The 22,796-nt window shown below is 42.6% G+C and overlaps 1 protein-coding gene across 11 annotated transcripts in view; it reads left to right on the plus strand.

Moving 5' to 3' along the window:
* The window catches only part of RBM47 (RNA binding motif protein 47), a 273,505-nt gene that overhangs the window by 168,112 nt on the left and 82,597 nt on the right, over positions 1-22,796 (plus strand). For 2 of the 11 annotated variants that reach the window (XM_082464226.1, XM_082464224.1), the window contains exon 1: positions 8,030-9,240. The exons of 4 other annotated variants lie outside the window; for them this stretch is intronic. The gene's annotated coding sequence lies outside the window, so the exon portion shown is untranslated. Of the gene's footprint in view, positions 1-8,029; positions 9,241-9,278; positions 9,303-10,995; positions 22,256-22,796 lie in introns of those variants that run through there. 5 more of the 11 variants (XM_082464231.1, XM_082464225.1, XM_082464232.1 and 2 more) reach the window with 5 other exon arrangements.

A 22,796-nucleotide genomic window follows, 5' to 3' on the forward strand; every position in this document is an offset into this window, starting at 1 on the left:
GTGAGTGCCTGGCTAGGGGTGAATGATTCACAGACCTACTTGCTAATCCATCTAACATCTATCATAAGTAGTTAGACCAAAAAAAAACCCACAAAAACCGTTTAAAACTGTTTGAAATATATAGATTTAAAGGAACACCGAGTTATCTGTTTCATTTGTGCTTGACAGTCAGGGCTGGGGCATATTTTGTGCTGCCAGCAGGAATGAGGAATTGAGAAATAAGGAACAAGTGTTCTTTCTACCCTATAATAAAGGGCCTGACTTAGCAAAACAACAAAAAATCCTGCTTTTGTGCCACTGAGAGTTTTCCTGAGTTGAGTGGGACCTGAAGGATGGTGGAGGGGATATTTCATGAAAGTAAAAAGAACTTAGCTGAATTAAGATTTTCTCTGCCCTGTGTTGGTCCCTCACATAAGCAAAGTTAGAACTGTATTTTATATTTAAACAACACTCAGTCTTCCTGGGCCCTCTTGATTTATTAAAAAAATTTTTTTTAGACACTATCCTGCCCTTGGGGGCTTCAATATTCAATAATATTACCTGCAGAAATACCTGTTTTGAGCATTAAATGAAGCAACCATTTAGAAAGAGTAGATGCAAAATGCTGGTGAGGGAGCTTTGAGGATTTCAAGGCAGTATAACTTACACTCCATGTGCTTCTAATCTAGTTAGGAAGATAAGATCTAAACAGGTTAAAAGTTAAATGAGAATAATAAAGTGAAGAAATAACCTAAAGCTGTAGAGATAACATGTCACTGGGCCGGCATATGATGAATTGCCACATAGAGTTACACAGCAATAAGGCTTTCACAATTCAGAGGTGGGAGAAGACCTGGTGCGTGTCTGCTGGTGAAGTGCTAGCCACCTCCGGGGTTTCTGTTGTGAAATTCAAGACTCACTCATTCATTCAACAAGTATTTATTTTTGTCAGGTGCTGTGCTACATGCTGGGCATACAGAGGTGAGCAAACAGACATGGAGATTACAGTTTGGTGGGGACAGCTAGACAGTAAACAAACTCACAAGTAGTTCATCACAGGTCATGATGAGTTGTACAAGGGAAAGCTTACACCAAGATGAGAAAGGGGGGAAACAATCTAATTTGGACTGCTGTAGGGGAAGGCTACCCTGAGGAAGTAACATTTGAACTGAGATCTGAAGAAAAGAGTTCACCCCAAGTATTTGGTGAAGTAAGAACGCTGCTGGACCCAATTAAGTAGCATCTTTTATTTCCACAGATAATTAGTTTGGAGGATAGAAATAAAAGCCCAAACACAATTTATAATTGTTTCGTGTTCAGGACATTAGGGAAAAGTCTATTTGTAATGAGCATATGCTTCCATGAACACACACACACACACACACACACACACACACACACCCTTTCTTCATACACATGGTCCTGCTCATACCCCACCCACGGCTCTCTCACCCCACTTGACAGAGTAATTTTGTAAATGACTGTGGAGAAGATCATTCCAGATTCCTAGCAGGTCTGCCTCAACGTTTCCTAGAAGCTATTGTGGAGGTATTGAGGGAGGTGAAAGTTTTTTTTTTTTTTTTTTTTTTAAATTTATTTATTTTATTTTTATTTATTTTTGGCTGCGTTGGGTCTTTATTGCTGCAGGCGGGCTTTCTCTAGTTGCAGAGAGCGGGGGCTACTCTTCATTGCCGTGGCTTCTCTTGTTGCGGAGCACGGGCTCTGGAGCGCAGGCTCAGTAGTTGTGGCGCACAGGCCTAGTTGCTCCGCGGCATGTGGGACCTTCCCGGACCAGGGCTCGAACCTGTGTCCCCTGCACTGGCAGGCAGATTCTTAACCGCTGCGCCACCAGGGAAGCCCGAGGTGAAAGTTTTGATTGCCAAAGGCTTTGTATACCCTCTCCCCGAACGTGGCCATGACTTCCCAGGAAGTCCGCTGTGCGTGGGTTACCATCCCTATGCCTTCGTTTAGCTGGCATCAGCGCTGGTCCAAATCAGCCTTCATGGATGACAACGCAAGTCTGCCCCCACCATTCATCTTGCCGGATCCTATTTCCTGGAGCCACATCAGAAAAATAGTGGAGGCAGTAATTGCTTTTCAGATGACAACGACATCATTGACTGGAGAGGCAGGATAACGTGGTGGCCGCTAGCACAGCCTGCAAAATTAGACTGCCTGGGTTGGAATCCCAGCCTCCCTGTGTGTCTGTGGACAGGTTTCTTCTCTGCGTTAATGTCAATCTGAGACATCCTCACCTGCAACCTATTGGGTCAGATGTGTTTTGGAATCCAGAGTATTTCAGATTTTAGATAGTATGTTGCATATACTCTACATTGCTTAACACCACTAGCTGGGTCTGGGTCAATATCCCATAATCAAACACATCACTATTTCTTCAGCAAAGCATATGGATACTCATATACTGGAAGAAAGGAAATCTGCAGAGTCTTGTTAGAGACTAGAGAGTCTAGGTTTGTCTGCTAAATGACTTCTAAAAAGTACTTGGTTTTTCAGAGTTTAGTATCTTTCTTTTTTTTTTTTTTTTTTTTAAATTCACGTTCTTTTATTTATTTATTATTTTATTTATGACTGTGTTGAGTCTTCGTTTCTGTGCAAGGGCTTTCTCTAGTTGCGGCAAGTGGGGACCACTCTTCATCGCGGTGCGCGGGCCTCTCACCATCGCGGCCTCTCTTGTTGCGGAGCACAGGCTCCAGACGCGCAGGCTCAGTAATTGTGGCTCACGGGCCCAGTTGCTCCGTGGCATGTGGGATCTTCCCAGACCAGGGCCCGAACCTGTGTCCCCTGCATTGGCAGGCAGATTCTCAACCACTGCGCCACCAGAGAAGCCCTAGTATCTTTCTTATAGGTGAGATGGATGTCTTAGGAGGATCAATGAGAAGATATATGTAAGTGCTAAGGACAGAAGACACCATGCCAGTGTGAGCTGTGTGAAGTATCTGTTATTATAAAGCCACTGTAGACTGACAATAAGCTGAATCTACAATGTCATTTCCTTCTGTTCTCTGTCTCAACAAATAGGCCTTGACTGTGTGCCAAGCACACCGCTTGGCGCTGCAGGAAAACGAATATGGACCAGACAGGGTTCCTGCATTGCATTACAGTCACAGCACTCATGGTCGGGGACACTGCCAGCATTTTTTTTTTTTTTTTTTTTTTTTTTTGCTTTTCACATCCCACTCTTTCCTAGGTATTTTCCATGCTGGGCTATTTGAATTATGTAAGAATCAAATCAGCCCCCAGATAGAGAGTTGTGTCTGGTATGTTGTCATACATACAGAGGACAGGAAATGATGACACATGACGCAAGTGACTGGAAACGGTTCTCAGGTAGGAAGTTATAGTTGGGACAGTAATGAGAGGAAGGAAGCCAGTTCAGTTGAATGAGCACTTAGAGTAGAAGTAAGGACACGTTCCTCGGGCACCCTTCTTTGTGGCAGGCACCGTGCTGGCTCGTGGGACTGCAGGAATGAAAAAGGCAAGCACTCTGCGTCCTTGAAGTGCTGTGGTGTCTGCTGATGTTCACTGTTTCTCTGTGAGCCTGGAGAAACCAGTCGCCCTCTCTGAGCCTGTGGACTTATCTTCAGAACAAAAGGGCTGGAGCCGGTTATAACTAAGGCCACATCTTACCTTCGAAAGTCTGTGATCCTAAAGAATTACTTAACAGCTTGTTGGTCAACCCCTGTCCATCACTCTGGGATTCAAGTAAAGGATATGGGCTTTTGCTGCAATGAGAGAGACTTGAGGTAGACCTAAGGAAGGACTTGTTGGTGATAGAGTGTTGGAATGTATTTCATTAGGGTTTATTATCTCCCCAAGCCGGGATATCTTCATTTCTCAAATAATGAGGACTGACAAGTGTCAGGCTCTGTTTTAGGAGAGAAAGCCCCTTCTCTCGTGGAGTTCACATTTCAGTGGGGCAGAGAGATAATAAAAAGTGATAATAATGAATACACGATGTAAGTTCAGATAATAATAATTGCATAGAAGAAAATTAAAAATGGGAAAGAGGAGAGAGAGTGCAAGCAGGGTTGGTGCTTGGAGGGCTGTTTTCATAGAATGGTCTGGGAAGACTTCTTGCAGAAGGTGAGTCCAGTCAGGGAGAGAGCCAGGCGGGGAAGGGCAATTGCAGGCGGAATTCCAGCAACCGTGAGTGCTGAGGCAGGGAGCTGAGAAAGCCGGCATGTTGGAGGAACTGCCAGGAGGGAGTGAGGGAGTGGGAGAGAGGCAGGGAAGGAAGTAGAGAGTCACGCAGGCTCCTGGAGGGAGCCCTGGGAAGGACTTTGGATTTTATTCCAAGTGTGAAGAGAAGCCTTTGGAGGGTTTTGAGAAGGGAAGTGACATGATTTGATTTGAAAAGAAAGCTTGCTCTACTAGAATATGGATTTAGCAGTCATTTATCAGGAGTGCCTGTGACCCTCGTGTAGGTTTAGTCCAGCCTGATATTACTGGATCTGGACTAGATGCATTTTTAACATCTCAGCAGTTGAAATACAGCATCTATTTCCATCTATATCTTTGTTTTTTCTCTATGTATTTCTTTGACAAAAGGTCTTGTATGAAGATGGATTGCTTTCTAAAGAGAAAATATTGTCATCTTTTGAGTTACTGCTTGTGCCGTCTTTTATCTTTTTTTAGTGCAACTTTTGAAAAGCTATGCTATTTGCTCCTTCCTCCCTTCCTTCTTTCCTTTCTTTACACAAATACTTAATGTTTCATAAGACACCTAGATTCCCCGCATGAGAGTGTTAATAAAAACCAGTGTTGGGTAGTATTTGCTGGGTTGTTTTCTTTTTTTGTGCAAACACACCTTGGGAATATTGAATAGTATTCACAGATGGTGGAATTGAAACTTTCAGTTCTACTTTCTTTGCACACACCTTGTTTGAGACAGATGTTTGCTTCTGATACGCTGATAACCGTGTTGCGAAAGTGAAATTTAAATTGCCTTAAAATGTCTCTTGAATTTGTCAGCCTCAAATCATGTGTATTTTGTGGCAACCCTATTTTCTTAGTTATTTAAAGCTCAGCTATGATACAAGCCCAGAATGGCCCGTGTACCTCTTGTGTGCAAGCGGCCAGCACACCCGCTCTCAGTCACCTTGAGGAATATTTATGGGCAGGCTGGGCTTGCTACCCGAATAGCTTAGTAACTGCCCACTTTGTGCTCAGGAAATATATATCAAAGCCACAAGAGGGCAGCTTGTCCAGTGAGTCGAGGGGTAAAAAGTGCTTTAGACACAGGATAACGAGGGTGAGAAAGTCTGAATTTTTCAAAATGTTTCTTGCATAAGGAAGCTTTTTTACATTCTTAGCCAGCTTCGTCCATTTCAAGAGACAGTGTTTTTGGAAATTAAAGGTTTTAAGGCAAGGTCTTTCACTCAAATCTATTTTCACTTTTGTTTGGAATATGAGTACCCATTTCCCCTTGAATTCCCCTTTCCCCCATCTTCCAGCCCTTTTATCCTTATTCAATCTTTACTGAACTATAATTTACATATAGATAACATTCAAACAATTTTTAGTGCTATGTGGAACACATACAGCCATGGAACCACTGCCCTTATCAAGATATAGAAACTCCCAGCTCTCTAGAAAGTTCTCTTGTGTCTCTTTGCAGTCAGTCTCCCTTTGCAGGTCCGACATCCTCTTGGATCATTAATCTTTGAAATTTTTATAAAGCATTTTACAAAGCATTTTATGAATGTAAAGTAATGATCATGCACAAATATTGGGGCCCTTTCTAAGAAGCTGTGTGAGAGCTCTGGAAAGATTAAGGAAATTGGAGGCAGCTCCTTTCCAAGACAATTATATAAGTTTTTACTCTTTGTGTTGCGGTGGTGGTTTTAATCTGGCTCATTTTCTCTGAGAGGGAGGATTATCGTTAAGTGCACAGTCGATAATTATCCATTTGTTCTTTAAAGTTTATTTCTGCTCTAATAATAGCTGATTTAATAATAATGCATTTCTGGCACTTAACTACTTACTGGTATTAATGAGCTCAAGGAATCTTCTCTGTGAAGGAAGTGCCATTATTATGCATATTTAGATGAGGAAACTGAGGTATATGTGACTTTGATGGATGAAAAGGATGAGTAGAGTTAGTTTCTTGACGTGAAATGTAAGATAAATGAAATTAAAAGCTTAAGAAATGCATGTTCTCATTGATCAAAGTAGTACCCTTAAAAAATTAGTGCTTCTCTAGATGCACATAATGTCCTTGGGCAGTGTCATCTGTGGCCATGGGTTGAATGCCATGACAACTTCAGGTCTGCATCCCTGACCTTGCCTGCCAAGCATCCCTCTGTCTGTTTCCCTGGTCCCCGCCTTCATCTTCTCCAGATGGGTCACCCTGCCTTTAGCCCCTCTGCCTCGTGGTCAGGAGATCTTTCTAACAGGCAGTTCTGGTAATGCCACCTTCCTGATTAAAATTTTCCAGTGGTTCATTGTGCAATAAAATGTGAGCTCCTTGCCTTTTTCAGCTGCACCCTCCGCTGCTGCACCCTCCGCTGCCCACTCTCAGTCCAACTACTCCTCATTCTCCAAAGACGCTGTGCTCTCTCATGTCCCCGTACCCAGGAACTGACTGTTCCTTCTGGCTGAAAAATGCCCTCTCCTCATCCGTCATCCCTGTCTGCCAAGCAGACTGTTATTCATCCTCCAGAACTTGGCTCACGTCTTCCTTGATTAACCTTGACAGACTTGCAGTCATCTTTCCACTTTCCATTGCCCCTTGTGTCTTATAGCTGGTGTCCCATTGTTTCATGATGGTCTTGTTTCATGTCTGTGGTCTGCTAATCTGCAGCGCCCTGGAGGGCAGCAACTTTGTCTTTTCAACTTGGCGTCTCTCGCCTAGCTCAGTACCTGGACTCCCTATCCCAGACCATTATATACCATGAAGGCAGAGAAGATGCCTTCTTTTATTCACCACTGCTATACCCAGTGTCTGGCTTAAGGCCTGACCTGTAGTAGGTATTCAATTAATATTTGTTGAAAGATGAATAGTGGGTGTTTTTAAGTGTCTAATTGCAATGGTTTAGCCCAGGGATTGCCACTGAAAGGTCCCCGGCATAATCAAACCATGGACATATTCTGTATGGCTTCCCAGTATTTTTTAAAGTTTAAAAATTTGGTACCTCTCCTATTTACCACTGTCTACACCACTCCTGTTATTTTTTGCTCTTAGTCGTCTTCCTCATTTGTTACCTGCCTGGTCCTGAGATATAAGGTTGGGGGTACAGAGAGGGAGGTAGTGTATTAGACCACGAGGGCTGCCATAACAAAATATCAATACCACAGGCTGGGTGGCTTAAACTAGAGAAATTTATTTTCTCACAGTTCTGGAGGCTGGAAGTCCAAGATCAAGGTGTTGGCAGGTTTGCTTTCTTCTGAGGTCTCTCTCCTTGGCTTGCAGATGGCCACCTTCTCGCTGTGCCCTCACATGGTCATCCCTTGCTCTATATGTGAATGTATCCTAATCTCCTCTTATAAGGACACCATTCGTATTGGGTTAGGGCCCACCCGTATGACCTCATTTAACCTTAGTTACCTTTTCAAAGGCCCTATCTCCAAATACTGTCACATTCTGATGTACTGGGGGTGGGCAGGGCCGTGTCAGGGCTTCAACATATGAATTTAGGAAGGACACTATTCATCTTATAACAGGCAGGAACATGCGCTCTCAGGTACTATGGTCTCTGCCTTGCATCTGACGAGTGTTTTAGAACTCAGGAGCCATCAGAGAGAGCACTTTGCTCACCAAAGCAGAATCTAGATGGACATGCACCCGCTCCAACACCTGATCTCCACTCTGATCACTTTGATCAGGGGATCATATTCATGTTTCCTAAACAACTGACATTTAGGTAAAGTGCCAAGTAGAACTTAGGTGCTTTTCAGTTTGGAAATCTACAGCCTTTCATCCTATTCACTCCAAAAGCTGACGTGTGGGCTGCAAACTGCCTTTGCCAAGGACTGGGTGGACAGTTGAGGGGAAAGCCTTATAATGACATGGCACCACCTCCATTTGCTGTAAGCAAACAGCCAGGTCCTTTATTACCCTTGAAACCAGCACTCGTGACACAAGTTGGACTCAGAAGCAAGTGAAATGCCAACTTTCTGTGGGTCAAAGTTCCTTCAAGCACTATGTTAATCAAAAGCTCAACCTTAGTTAATTAGGCCATTGAGTTGGGAAGAACTTTGGAACAAATGATTACCTAGTTCAACTGCAGGAGTTAGCAGAACTCAGTATTTTGTTTCCCAGAGGTAGCTTGCAGACTTGTGGTCTTTCTTGGAGCGAGTGGGAGTGAGACTCCTGTGGGGTTTTATTCATTCTCGGTGAGTTGTAGCATAATGAAGTCTGCTGTACAGCGCCTAGTTAATCAGATGTATTTAATTAAAGATGAAGGGGAATAGTTAAGGAATATTGCTCATATATGGGCAGAGAAGCTAGCTGCAAAGGGCTTCCAAAGGTAAAGAAATATTAAAAACACTAGCAGCTCACAGGGCCTTAAACAATTTGGAGTGTTTGGTGATTTACCCTAAAAGACCGCAAATTTAATGTGCCTCTGCAGAAAGACATTTAAATGAATATAATAATCATAGCTGCCCTCCATTGAATGTTTTCTCTCATATGGGGCCCCAAGGGCTTCATATATGTTGTCTTGTTTATTGTCACAATGTCCGTAACAGGTAGATAAACAGGCTCATATTAGATGAGAAAAAGGAGGATCAGAGAGGTTGAGTAAAACGCCCAAGGTCACCCAGCTAGCAAGCAGTAGAGGTGAGTTTTGAGTACGTGGCCAAACCCGTGAGCTTCTCCCCGTTACACCACCTCTTTATACGTTCCTCTTCTCTCCTTGTCGGACTGAGATTTTTTTCCCTTGAATGTCCTTTAGCTAATATCAACCTGAATAGCCTTGTGGAATTGGCAAAAGGACATGACCTATTTTCTCCATGTATGTGAGCCACTGCAGATCTCTTGTACTGACCGGTTATGTAGCTTTCCTTGTAATCCATGCACACACAAAGGTGTGTAGTAATCATAACACACCATATTTCTTCTTCTTACCGCTTCCCCTCCAACCACTAGCCGTCATTTACTGCACACTTCTCCTTAGCCATCTCTGGGTCAATAGTGTTATCTTTTCCATTTCAGAGTTCCGGGTAAGAGAGGCATCAGGACACCTCGCATTAGGTCACCTAGCAGAGATCAGCCACTCCTGGGCTCAGTGAGGAGATTTGGTAAGTCATCTGGCTCCATCTTCACTGGGGCTCAAAAGGACATCATTCAGGGGTGCAGAAAAGTAGGTGAACATTGCATAGTGACAACCAAATGTTAATCCTCTCTCATTTTTTAAACCAACACATATCGTTTTTTTCTGGGTATTTGCTTAATTTACTAGGCCAGAGTGCCCTGTATGTTTTGTAAGTACCATTGTCCCCAGAAGACTCCCACAGTCAAAAAGAATGACAGAAGCTCTATTTGAATGACTTTGCTTAAAGTCTTTTAATACTGAGTTTTTCTTGTAGTGTTCACTGCATTTCATCAACTGTAGAATACATTTCCCCCCCACAATTTAAAATGTCTGAAGGTGGGATACATCTTATGGGGATTTCGATTTGGTGAAACACAGCATTCCTCTAATAACCCACAAATGACCAGCATTAAGTGTTCTCTGCCTCCTATTTTTCACAAAGTGCAAGTGCCTTTAAAAACTAAAATTTTTGGTGACTCCATATGATGGTTTTGAGACGAGTGGTCTGTGGACCTCCTAAGCAGTGGTCCTGGCATTCAGAACAACCCATGTGACATCACGGAGCAGCCTCTTAGGCAGCAGGTCCTAGGACCAGATGCTCTTATCCAAAGCCTGGCACCCTTCCAGCGCTCTGCATCATGGGATTTACAAGTCAAATACTCTATTTTTAGAATATTTCACTACTATGTCCCCAGAGTGATTTGTTAGCGTCCATTTATGTGTGAATGAGTCCAAATTCACATTCATGTTAAATGCATGGGTAAATAGCATCTTTGTAGAGTTAATGCCACAGAATGGACAGGATTCTCCAAGTCACATGGGTCTGATTTATACAGGCTTTAAGATTTGCAGAACCTCTGTATTATAGGGCCCCATGGGTGATAGTACATTAATCCTTAAATCAGTAGTGGTACAGGTAAATTGGTTAACTAAGGTTTTTCCCTGCACCTACTATGTGCCAGGCTCTGTGCCAGGTACTGGGTAATTAAGAGATTAAGACAGAAAGGATTGGTTTTCTGCCCCCAAGAACCTGGTCTAGTAGTCAACGCAGACATTAAATAATTGAGTTGTGAGTGGGCTGAAGAAGAATTGCAAGGAGTTAAGGGAGTTTAAAACCAGAGGACCTACTCTGAATGTCAGTGGGAGGATTGACCACTGGTGAAGGTTTCTTGGAATTTAAGTGCTGTTTTAACTGAGACCTGAAGGAGAAGGAAGGAGTGGTTTACTAGGCAGAGGGCAACTAGGGGCAGGTGGTAGTGACTGATCAAATGAGGAACAGCTGGAGGGTTTCAGCTTGGGCCGGCGAGTGTCAGGTTCAAGGAATAAGCATGATCCTAATGGGGAAAGAGGTAGAGGGAAAGTGGCTTCAGATGAACAGACGTCTGTCCTAAAATAAGGATTTAGTCACGTTTCTTGAAGAATCTTTAAAAGCCCTCAAGAGATTTTTTGTTTTTGTGGTTCAGACATATAGTCTTCCTTCTCTATTAGCATCATTTCCTAGAGCTGGATTGCAAGTCCTGTTTTCCTGCCAATCCTTTGAATTCTCCCCAAATCTATGTTCTTAATTTCCTTCATCTACCCCTTACAGGAAGGTGATCAGCTTCCAGTGAGAGATTGTTTTCATTAATAAACGTGTCCACTTTTCTTTTTCTCTACTTACTTGACGGCATCAGGGAAGGGTGATCACTGGCATAGTATAATACATAATTCCTCCATCCAAAAGCCAGATTTAAAAAAAAAAATAGATGGTTTAAATAGAACAGACAGAGGCCAGCTACTTGACCCTGCTTCCATTTTGGACCATTATGAGATTCTCAGGTTTTGAAACTTCATGCTCTATGTTCACATTTTCTATCCAGAGTACTGCTAAGCAATTGAGTAACTTAATTGACCGATTCGGAAATTCACACATGTGCATGTACACACATACACATACCATATACAACATGGCACCCAAGTTCCACTGAACTGGCCTTCTCAAGCTTGCTGGTTTCTTAGTCATGAGTGAATTTGATGTGGTCATTTTTGAGAGGTCTGTTGAGTGTAGGCCCACGCTGCTCCCGGGCCCCTTGAACTATTCTTGCTCTGGGATATCCGCTGATGCTTCAGGCTACAGTCGTCTTGAGAACTTTAAAAAAAAATGTCAATGCACAGGCCCCGCTCGCTGAGACACTGATTTAACTGGTCTGAGGAGGGACCCAACTATCAGTACTTTTTGAAAACTCCACGATTGAGTCTCATCTATGTCCCGTGTGGACAACCACTGGTTTACACTTTTGCTTATTAACCTGGTGAATGGCTGTGTATTGCTTTTTCCGGAGAGCATAATTTGCGTTCTCTAGTAGCTGTTTTTGGTTTTGTTTTTCCTGTGGTCTGCGAAGATGGTTTGCGCCTTAAAAACCTTTGGGTCTTAGGAAGACTTTGCCACTGCTTGGTGAAGTCCTGTCTGAGAATGGATCCCCTGTTTACACCACCCCATTACATGTCCTGGGAACCACACCTACACATCCTCGCTACAACACTGCTCAGAATATACAGTTTAATTACTTAACACCTAAAATCTTATAGATTACAGGTGTATCTATAGATACAGGTGTATCTATAAAATAGATACACCTGTAATAGAACCCCAGTTCTATGTTACTGTGTTAACCCCAGTTCTATGTTACTGGTACAGCTACTGGTTCTATGTTAGAACAGTACAATACAGTTACTGTACAGTTACTGGTTCTATGTTAGAACCCCAGTTCTATGTTACTGGTACAGCTTAAAGATCATGGGAACATTTTTGTCTTATGACAACCCCAGCTATCTATCTGTTGTGATGTTCACTTAAAATGAACAGAGACATAACACAGGCACATTTTAGTTCCATTTTAGGTCTGGGGGAAGGTCTTGAAAATCTCATCTGACCTTTACTTAGACACCAATAAGAAGAGATTAAGAAGTTGATCTAGACCAGTCCCTAGATGCTAAAATGCAGAAACCAAGGCTAGGGGTTGAGAGAGAGGAGGCCCACTGAAATAGCCAAGCCTAGAACTCAGGTCCCAGGTCCCTTAACGCTAATGATCTTTTCTCTTCACTCTGCTGTCTCACTTAAAAAATTTTTTTGTGGCTTTTCCTCTTTATTCATACTACCACTTTCCTAGTCCTAGTCCTAACTTGATTCCTGAATTATTGCAATAGCCACAGAGGGGGTAAAAAAAACAACAAAACCCAGAAGAAACTGCATCAAAATGCCCACTACTGTTGAGTATGAAAGGTAGAGGTCTAGTTTTAATTTTTATACCTGCTTTTCTGTGATTTACACATTTTCTTTAATAAACAAGTATTACTTTCCTAAAGGAAAACCAAAAACCATTAGTGGAATAGCCTTCTTACCGGTTTCTGAATGTATGTGTCCATTATGCAATCCTGTTTGTGGCTCGCTATCAGATCAGATTCCTAAAATATGTTTTTCTCCTGTCATTATCCTGCTTAAACCTTCAGGGGCTCCTGTTGCTCTTGAGAAAAAGTCTAAACTCCTGGAATGCAAAGGTCTCCTTAATCTAGCCCCCCCTTCTGTCTGTCCCCACATCTCCACCTCACCCAGCGCAATCCTCCCTTCTGGCCGGGCCAGCATCCCCCTTGTCCTAGAACCAGGAGAATTCTGTCCAGTTCCTCGGATCATGCTGTTCTCCACTTGGAGAGCCCCACACTCTTTGTCCCTTTCTCTTTATCTGTCCAAACGTTGCCTTTCTAAGCTCAGCTCAAGTACTTCCTTCTCCTGTTCACATTTGTCACTTTTTATCTGTATCAAGGATGGCAAATAGGTTTCATTATATACACCAGGTCCAGGCAATTGAAAATAACATTGCATGGGGACTCCTGAGAGCTCATCCCTGCTCAGAGGGGAAGGGTTCTGTGATCAGCAGTGGTTTCTGCCAAAGGCACAATAGGGAGAAGTGACAGAATATTTGTTACCTATCTTCCATCCAGATCTATAACCATTTTTTTAGAACTGTGATGTCCAATACAGTAGCCACTAGCCACATGTGGCTATTTAAACTAATTAAAATTAAATACCATTAAAAGTTTACTTCCTTAGTCACAAGACAGGCTGGGACCTGGGACCCTTTACTGCAGTGCTTGCACCTGGACAAACGTCTCCTCGAGCAACAAAATACAAAGAAACTATGAGGGACTAAAAATAACTGCAAGCGTGTGCAGTTGGGGCAAATTATGAACATGTCACAAAAAGACCAAAACCCAACTGCCACTTCTGAGGTGCAGGGAGCAAAAGCAGTGTCCTGTGCATGATCCCTGCACATAGCACCACCAAGGGGGTGGGCAGACCACCCAAGCCACCGCCTCTGGCCTGACCCACGGATCTGCCCCATCCTTACCCCATTTAAGGGACCAGCTCACCCCACCTCGGGGAGCGAGCAAGGGAACCTATTACCTGTTTTTGCTCCCTTGTGCTATAGCAGGAGTCCCAATAAAGCCTTGCCTAAATTCCTTTTCTGGCCTCTTATCAATTTTTATTGATTAACGGGTCCAAGAACCCAGGTTGGTAACAGTAGCACTACCCACATTTTAAGTGCTCAGCAGCCACACGTGGCTATACTGGCCACCATATTGAACAGCAAAGATAAAGAACCATTCTGTCATTACAGGAAGAATCATCAGCTCTGTTTTAGCTGTATAATTACGTAACAATGTAAGACAGAATATATTTGTTTCATGTGTGTGTGCCTTGTTTTCTCAGTGAGCTCAAAAGCTTTTCATGGGCAGGACTCTTCTCTTATACTTCTTTTGTATCCCAGAGCACTGAGCCAGTGCTGGGCATGTATGGAAATACTTTATAAGTATTTGTTGAATTGAATTTTTAGTACTAACTTGGCAATGTGCTATGAAGTAGAGTAGTAGAATGGGAACTAATTTGGAAATCGGGAAACCAAGTTTCTGGCTCAAGCTCTTCCGCCAGCTAGTGTGTAACTTGAAATATCTCATTTAACCAAAGTAGGTCATAGTTTCCTCAAATGTAAACAGTTATAGACTAGGCTACGTCGGAAGATTTTTCCAGGTTTGGAATTTTGTGATACATATGGAGTGTTCATTTTAAACAGAAATGCACTCATGCACACACACACACACACACACACACTCAGAATGGAAAACTAGCCTGTTAAAAAATATTCTAGCTTATTTTAAATGCCTTTTATCTAATTTTCTGACTATATAACACTATCATTTGAAGGTTTAATTTCCTGCCTGATCTACAGCTAAATTTTTCTTTGAAGAGGATCATAGCAAAGGGAAGATGCCTCCACAAGTGGAGAATGTCAGACTAGGCAAGTGCGATGGAGAATTAGGTAGCCTTTGTCAGTAAGAAGGCAGTGTAACAGCTGTCTCATGTTATGACAACCAGACTGCATGCAGAAACCTCCAGTTTATGCTGCCCATCCTTTGCCCTTGCTCTAAGTAAGGGATCAGCAAACTATGGCCTGCTCTGCTGCCAGTTTTTGTATGTAGCTAAGAATGGTTTTTACATTTTTAAGGGTTTCCCCAAAAAAAGAAAGAGAAAGAAAAATATGTAACCATATGGCCTGCAGAGCCGAAAATATTTACTATCTGGCTCTATACTAATGGCCAGTGACCGTCATGTACAGATCCAACCACTTTTCAAGGCAGATCGCTTTCTGAGATGTCATAAGGGCCTGTAGCTCAAACACAGTGGGATAAAACTCCCTGTTCTCCAGGCGCTGAAGACAGGGAAAAGCAATGGGCTGGTGGGGCGAAAGCCGGGCCCCGTGGCTCCACCCCCTTTGTATCTGAAGCAGGCAGAGGCCTTGACTCTCAGTGTTCTGAGTGCAAAGCCAGTCCTTGGATCCAGACTGTGCATTCTGGTCTTGACGTTGGAAATTTGATGAGTCACAGTTTCTGGCTGTGTCCTCCTTGACATTCAGCATTCACAAGAATAAATTCTGAGGGTTCCTTGAAGGGGAAAGCTACACTCCTTGGTCACCCAAGCTTATCTGAGGAGAGAGCCGTGCTTGCATCTCAGCTTGTTATTCCTTTTCTTTTTCCTCTCTCTGCAGACACTCCTTTCAGTGCTTGAGTTATCTAGACTGAGTGTGCAGATAGACTGCTGGAAAGGCAGACCCCGCCACCAGGGCAGGGCTGGGCCAGTATCTGAACTCAGACAGCAGCCCTGCCAGGTGGGCCTGAGGCAAATGGCAAAGTTGACAGTTTTAAAAGTAAAAAATGACTCTTTTACTTTTCCTTCAGATGCCCCACAGCAAGGGCCCTTGGGTTTCCCCAAACCCTCTTTCTCCCTCGGCCTGCTCTCTAGGCTCTCACTAAGTCTTGGTTTCTAAAATGCACATCTTCATTATCCAACACCCCAGTTTTGGCATCTTTTCTTTTCTGATCTACCCTTTTTTTCCCCTCCCCTTGTCTCATTCTCTCCTCCAGGCTAATTTTCAAAGTTCTCTCACCCTTGGCTTCTGGTTACACAACTGCCTTTAGTGTAATGTAGTGTGCCTCACATCTAATAAAAATCCAAATTTACAAAACAAAAAAGATTTGAAAGGTAAATCTTCCCTTTGTTAAAGAAATAAAGAAATTTTCCCGAATGGAAGACTAGTATCTCTCTTTCTCCCTCCCTCCCTACCTTATCTGTTTATCACTTTCTACATTTCATTATAGCCCTTGGTGATTGGGGGCGGGCCCCTAGTTGGCTGCAAGCAAATTCATTTTTGTATTTGCAGATCATGAGGCCCCTCCTTGCCCCCATGCTGGATCATAAAAAAATTTACTTTCTCTAGTTTGTTTACTGTCAAACCTGAGCTCATTAAATATATCCAGTGGCCTGGGTCATGATCATACAAAAAATAGGACCTTGGCTCACTTACAACAATGGTTGCATTTGCTTCAGTTGGTACAGATTCATTTGGAGAAATTACCAATTTATTCTCAAGGATGATCCTAGCCCAGCACCAAGCTCCCAGCAGCTTCCAGTTAATAGTAATGAGCAGTGCCTGTGCACCATTTCTCCATTCTAGAATTCCCAGCCTGGACCAATGCTGTTGTCATGCCCAGGGAAGCATCCATTAGGAAAGTCTGCTCCGAGTCAAATGCTGATGGCCAGTTCTGGATAGAATTCCCTGACACACAGCCTTGGTTTTCATCATTGCTCTGATAGCAGAACACACAACTATGAGACAGAGAGAAGAGAAGCAACAGAAATCGATTTGCTAAAATTTGAGATGCAAATACGCAGAAAACCCCATCATCTTTGGGATTCTCCATTATTCAGAGTTCAGTGTAAGCCTAATAGTTACAAGCTGAGATTTTGGTGTCTGAGTGAGTGAGTTCCAGTCTTGCCTTCCCCCAATAACTAGCTTTACTTAACTAGGGATCATAATAGTACTTGCCACGTAGGATTTTGGAATGATTGAAGAGGTAATATTTGTCAAGAATTTAGTGCTGGGTCTGGTACACAGTGGGTGTTTAATAAGTGTTGGTATTAGTGTGTTAGTACATGTGTGAGGGGCATGGTCTACTGCAGCTTAAACTTTTTTGGGCTTAGCACATCTTAACAGGCAAGTAAAATAAAGGACACTCAATGAGATGTAAACTTCAGATAAGCAATAAGTAATTTTTTGGGATAAGTATGTCCCAAATATTGCATGGATACTTATGCTAAAATATTATTTATTGTTTATCTGAAATTCAAATTTAACTGGGCATCCTGCATTTTTATTTGCTAAATCTGGCAACCCTGTCTTTACATTCTTAATTATTGAGGAACCTGAAGTGTTTTTGTTTATGTGGGTAGTATCTGTTACTGTTTACCACATTGGAAATTCAAACTAAGAAATTAAAAATATTTATTTATTTATTAAGTACTTAAAAAATAATCGTAATTTCTTATGTTAACAAATGACATTTTATGAAAAACTATATAAAAAGTAGATGGTAGAAAGCACATTATATTTTTGCAAATCTCTTTAATTACTGGCTTGATAGAAGTCAGCTGTATTCTTATATCTGCTTCTGCCTTCAATCTGGTGAGATATGTTATTTTTATCAAGTAAACAAAGAATACTCAGCTTCACAAAGATACATAGTTGGGAAAGGGAGGGGTATTGTAATAGCCTTTTCAGATAATTGAGAACATTCTTCTTTGATATTAAACCCAAACTCTACAAGAGATAGTTTCTTAAAGATTAGTTGCAGTGTAGAATCTGAAACCATATCAATGAACTTTTCATACTCATATTAAAATCCACTGGTTTATCTTGTACTTTGAATGGATCTTTTACTATGCATGATTCTGTAACATCGTGAATTGGTCATTTGGAAAATATTAGTTTACTGAGTTGTGAAGATGATCCAAATATTGACACATTTCATTATACAATATTTAAAAAAAATCACATTTAATAATGTCACAACTAATCTCATCAGAAAAGCATTTAATTATTGGCAAGCTCTCAAGCTCATGGTGGTGAATTCAAGCTCTTCAAAATTTTAACTTTTGCTTGAAAGCTCAAATTTTATCATTGGAAACAAATAGTAATACTATTAGTTGTGTTCTTTGAAGTGACAGGCACACTTCACTCATTCTTCCAGAAATTGTCTACCAAATACCCACGTCTGGATAGCCATAGTTTATCTGTCAGTCATTGCTTCAAGTAAAAATAGTGTTCCATGCTTTCCATGATGAAAGCAGCTGTAGCTCTATCTGTAACTCAGTCACACATGACTTTCCTTGAGCCTATGATCATAATTTATTATGCAGCAAAAGTGCTTGTACTTGCTTCCCATTTCATCACATAGAATATTGAAAAAGGTATATGCTCAAGACATAATAAAATTAATATTTTCCTGCTTCAAGTACATTCTTAAGAAAAACTGCCTCTTAAAAAAAATAAAATAGAAACAACTTCTAGTGCCTGGCAATAAAAAAAATGCTATGATTACTAGTACACATTTGTGCCACTGTCTTATTCTGTGCTGAGGTACCAGCAGTTTTACCTTCTGCTGTCTTTTCATCATTGGTGCAAATGTCAACACAGTGGAAAAAAGGGCAGAAATGTTAGTATTATTATGAAAATAGTTTTGACCTTGCAGACCTCTGAAAGAGTCCTAGGGTCTCCCAGGGGATCCAGGGACCTCACTTTGAGAACTGCTGATCTAGTGGCTGATGTCCCAGTGAAAGACATTGCTGGACAGTGTAGATTCATCACGTGTTGCCCTCATCTGTTCCACCGTCTCCTTCCTGAAGCAGTTTGGGAACACACCAGGGGCTATTGGGACCTTCCTTAGGGTTTGGTTTACGCTGGACTAGGGGACCAGGAGTTTCTGAGGTCTCTCCAGAAAACTGAAGGGGCTTGAGTGATTCAGGGGAGTTTCAAGACCTTTCCAAGATTCTGGGAGGCCTACTAGTTCCAGATAAAATATTCACCTCCTGCTGCTGCTTCCTCTCCTGTCACTAGTGTCTGAGAGAGCGCAAAACTCCTTTCAGAATCTGGAATCATCTCGCAGGCCAAATATATGCTAGACTCGAATATACCTAAGCTAGAGGTGGGCCCCTGGAACTCACAGACACTCTGGAACAGGCCTATGGTGACAGAGCAGCACTTGCCAGAGGTTGATTTTTCTGCCCTAACAGAACTTGGCAGTTAAAAATACTAGGGGCACACCCGCATGCTGGCATACCCAAAACAATAGCACAAAACTCGATTTAGAATTGCCTGGCTGGAAGTGGGAAAATGCTATTATAAAACATTTATATGGTATAGAAGGCACGGTTCTTCCTCAGGGACACAGAATTTAGTCTCTGAGCAGCAAGAGGTAGATTATTTGAATACAGTAGCACACCAAGGACTATATATAACACAGGGAATTTTAACACAGCCTACAGTGTTTAAAGTCAAGTATCAAATTTGTGACCATAGGAAAAAAATGAACATAAAGGCTTACGTGAAGTAGGGAAATCCATGCTATCTGGATGGTTTTTGTGGTCAAATGAGGGCCCCAATAATAGAGTTTGTCAATAGATTTCAAAGTGAGCAGGACAGATTGTCTTGGGGATAAAAAGAAAAGGTGAAAGGGAGGGATTGGGGAACTCAAGGAAAAGGAGTTGAAGAACAGGGCCGAACGGGTTCTCATAGAGTCTAAAAAGCATACACAGGTGGCTCTGGATTTGGGCAACAGACACTTAGTCCCTAGACTGAGCAGGCTGCAGGGTCCTTGTGTCGGGAGAGTGTGGCTCAGGTGAAGAGCAAGGACGAGGATTGGACCTGCTTTGATTCTCAGATCTGCCCTTATTGGCAAAACGCATGCCCTCGGGCGGGCTCTTTGAACCTATCTCCTCCTCCTTCTCTGTTTGATTAAATTAAATGAGATTGTATATCAAGTACCTGGTAAATTGTAGGCATTTAATCATCATTCGTTCTTGTTTCATGGCGTGACTTGATGGTTAGTTTATTTGCTACCCTGTCTTTATAATCCACTTTTCTCATTCTCTTTGAATACAAAACAAAAACAAAACAAACCTACTACATCAAAACCCTAAACTCTTGGGCCTCCAGGCATTCCTGGAGTTTACTCCATGGAGGCACTACTTTGGATTCTGATATTATGTCTTCACATTTTTTTCCTTCAGAATTCAAATATATTCCTTAACAGTAAGCACTGGACACCATGCTAAGGGTGCAGAGGTGGATACTCTTATGGTCTAGAAAACTTTTGACGTACACACAAATATGCTGGTGCAGTGAGCGTGGCATGGGTACCCAATAAGGAAAGACTCCTATGAAGTGAATAATTATTCCCCAGTCATGCAGCTTTGTCACTTTGGAGATTTGCTTCTCTTGGGTTTGCCTAAAGAAGGGCACACAGGGCCAGCAGTAGCCAGGAGGTGGGTTATGGGGGTCAAGTGAGATAGACCCTAAAAATAGGATGAGAGTTTGACAGTCCAGAGAGAGGAAGAAAGGAGATGAGGAGAAGAATGCTCTGAGAGGGGAATATGCCACAATTAGCAGTGAGACCCGATTAGACCAGGTGGGGACTTTGGGGCACTGAGAAGAGGTACATTTGAGGGTGGGGAGTCGGGTGGTCAGGGCCAGGAACGGCAGTAGGGCAACCCTGGCCTGTCAGGAGAGCCGAGCTTCAGCCCCATGACCTCAGGCCAGCTGTTGAATCTTTCTGGATCTCTCTTTAGTAGAATCTGGATGAAAACACATCTGTCTCACCTCCCTCACCGGCTTGTTTGATATATCATGTAACATAACAGAAGAAACAGGATGATGAGAACAATTGCTGTCCACATGTCTCTCTCAGGGACGCAGGGCAGAAAAGGAAGGAGGGTAGAAAGGGAAAAAAGAAAGAGAAAATGAGAAAGAAAAGAAGAGAGAAGGAAAACGAAAGGGAGGCAGGCAGGTATCTGTGTTAGAGGGCAAGATGAATTCAAGAGGAGAAGTGTTGTGAAAGCACAGGCGCTGGCAGCCTGGGCTGGAGGCTGGGGAGGCCCCCTCACCACGCCCCTGAGAGGCAGATAACCGGGCATTTAGGATACCCACCCAAGGCAGAGCAGTCATAGCACTAACCTGAGGCATCTGTGATACAAGGAAATGAAAAACAAGATAAGACTTATGTACATGAGATAGGGGGTAGAAAAAAAATGGACAGCAACCCTAAAATGCTTTGAAAATGTGTATATGCCATTTTCTAGGCTCTCAGATTGGGAGTGCTGTCAGTTCTTTGGCAAATCTTTTCTGTTTCTAGACATTTTTACTTTATAGATGAGGGAACAGGCTCAGAGAGGTTAAGTGATTTGCTCAAGATCACACAGCTGGTGTGAAGAAAAGCCATGACAGCAATTCTATGTTCAGTTTTCTTTTTTCCCCACTGGCTATACTAAAGGTATGAAATGCAGAATTCTAAGTATTCCTGGGGACTGGGTTAGGGAGTAGGGCCGAGAGAAATGGTTTTCGTAGTTGCCTAACCTGGCTGTGTGTGAGATTCCAAAGCCAAAGTCACTTCTTTCTTCTCCTCTCTACAGCCTTGGTCTCTTTTCATGGAGCAGGCTTGATGGTCACTCAATAATTCTGTTTTCTCATTTCTCAGTTCCAAGAGCAGGTAGGTGTAAGCGGCCCACTTGAGCTCCAGACTCCAGCCATGTCCATACGTAGTTTCTGTAAAACCAGGCCCACGATCCCTGGACACCCTCTCTTTTTATCTTGTTAACCCTGGTGGTACCAAGAGGCACCTGACATTCTGGGTATGCTAATAATTCGGTGCCAGCAAGTTTCTGTTATCCTCCAGTTGTAATTGTTAACTCGAATGGAATGCAAAACTTCTGGTTTGGAGCAGAGTTGGTTTTTAACTGTGAATTACTTGAGGGATATGGAAAATGGGGAGTACATTTTGTGTTTTGTGGAAGATGGTTTATGAAAAGCTTTTTTGGAGTCGGATTTGCTCTGAAAAATAGAAATCTACGGTACATGTGTAGTTGCAACGGTGTCTACAGATTCACTGGGGGACTCTACCCTCTGTTAACTCTTGCCTTTAACACTTTTTCATTTAGAAAGCCAAGACTTGCTTGGGGATTAGAACAATGAGCTTATCATAATGCCGCTTTAAACAAAAGAGAACACCACACAAAACTCGAATGCTTCTAGTGTTAAGGTTTATTTCTGCGAGCCCTTCCTCTAGCCGCCCTCCATCCCACCCCTTGCAAGTCTGGGATTTTTTTTTTCCCTTAAGGGGAAGTGTGGAAATAGAGCCCGCCTGTTCATTTGCATTATTGCACATCACACGATATCTCTGCGACCATTATATTGTGTTCTCTCAATGGTGTTTGCTCTGAGGGTGGGACTCAAGGCTGTTTAGTGTCTCGTAAAACATTTACCAAAAGCACTGAGCCATGGTTTTGAAGGGCATTCCGTTGCCAGAGCGTGTGGGAGGAGAGAGCGAGCCGGGGAAAGAGCGCTCCAGGTGTTTGGCAGGTACTTGTTTCATAGTTTAGAATTTATACATGTTTAGAATTTCAGATTGCGTACGATTCGGGTTCCCTTCTGCCGAAGGGGCGGGAATGGTGAGGGGAGGAAGGGGGCCAAGTGATTGCTTTGCAAACTCTTATTTTTCCGTGGCCTGGAGTCCCCGGATAATTGTAATCTTCAGTTTCAGTCAAATGTTGTTTTCAGTTTTACTAGGGGGGAGGTGTGTGTCATGGAGAAGGAGGTAAAATCTACCTGTGCTTGAGGTTTTCCAGGGGCCTGAATCAGAACTTAGCATTTGCTTTAGCAAAGAATTCGGAACCAGGTGCGGCGTTTCTAGGAGACGACGTGTAACCTTGTGATTTGCGCTTCGTTATACCCCGTGACTCATTCCATGAAAAGCTTTCGCTAAATGGTGGCTCTGGTTGCTTGAAAATACTCAAACTTTCTTTCCTCCCCCATCCCCTACCCCGATTAAAGGTCAGTTTGAAAGACTGCTTCTTATCCTTAAATTTTGTTTTTAGAACGCAGTTGCTAGGAGTAACTTTAT

Source organism: Balaenoptera physalus (genome assembly GCF_965194825.1).
Source record: "Balaenoptera physalus genome assembly, chromosome: 5".
In the NCBI taxonomy this organism is placed as follows: domain Eukaryota; kingdom Metazoa; phylum Chordata; class Mammalia; order Artiodactyla; family Balaenopteridae; genus Balaenoptera; species Balaenoptera physalus.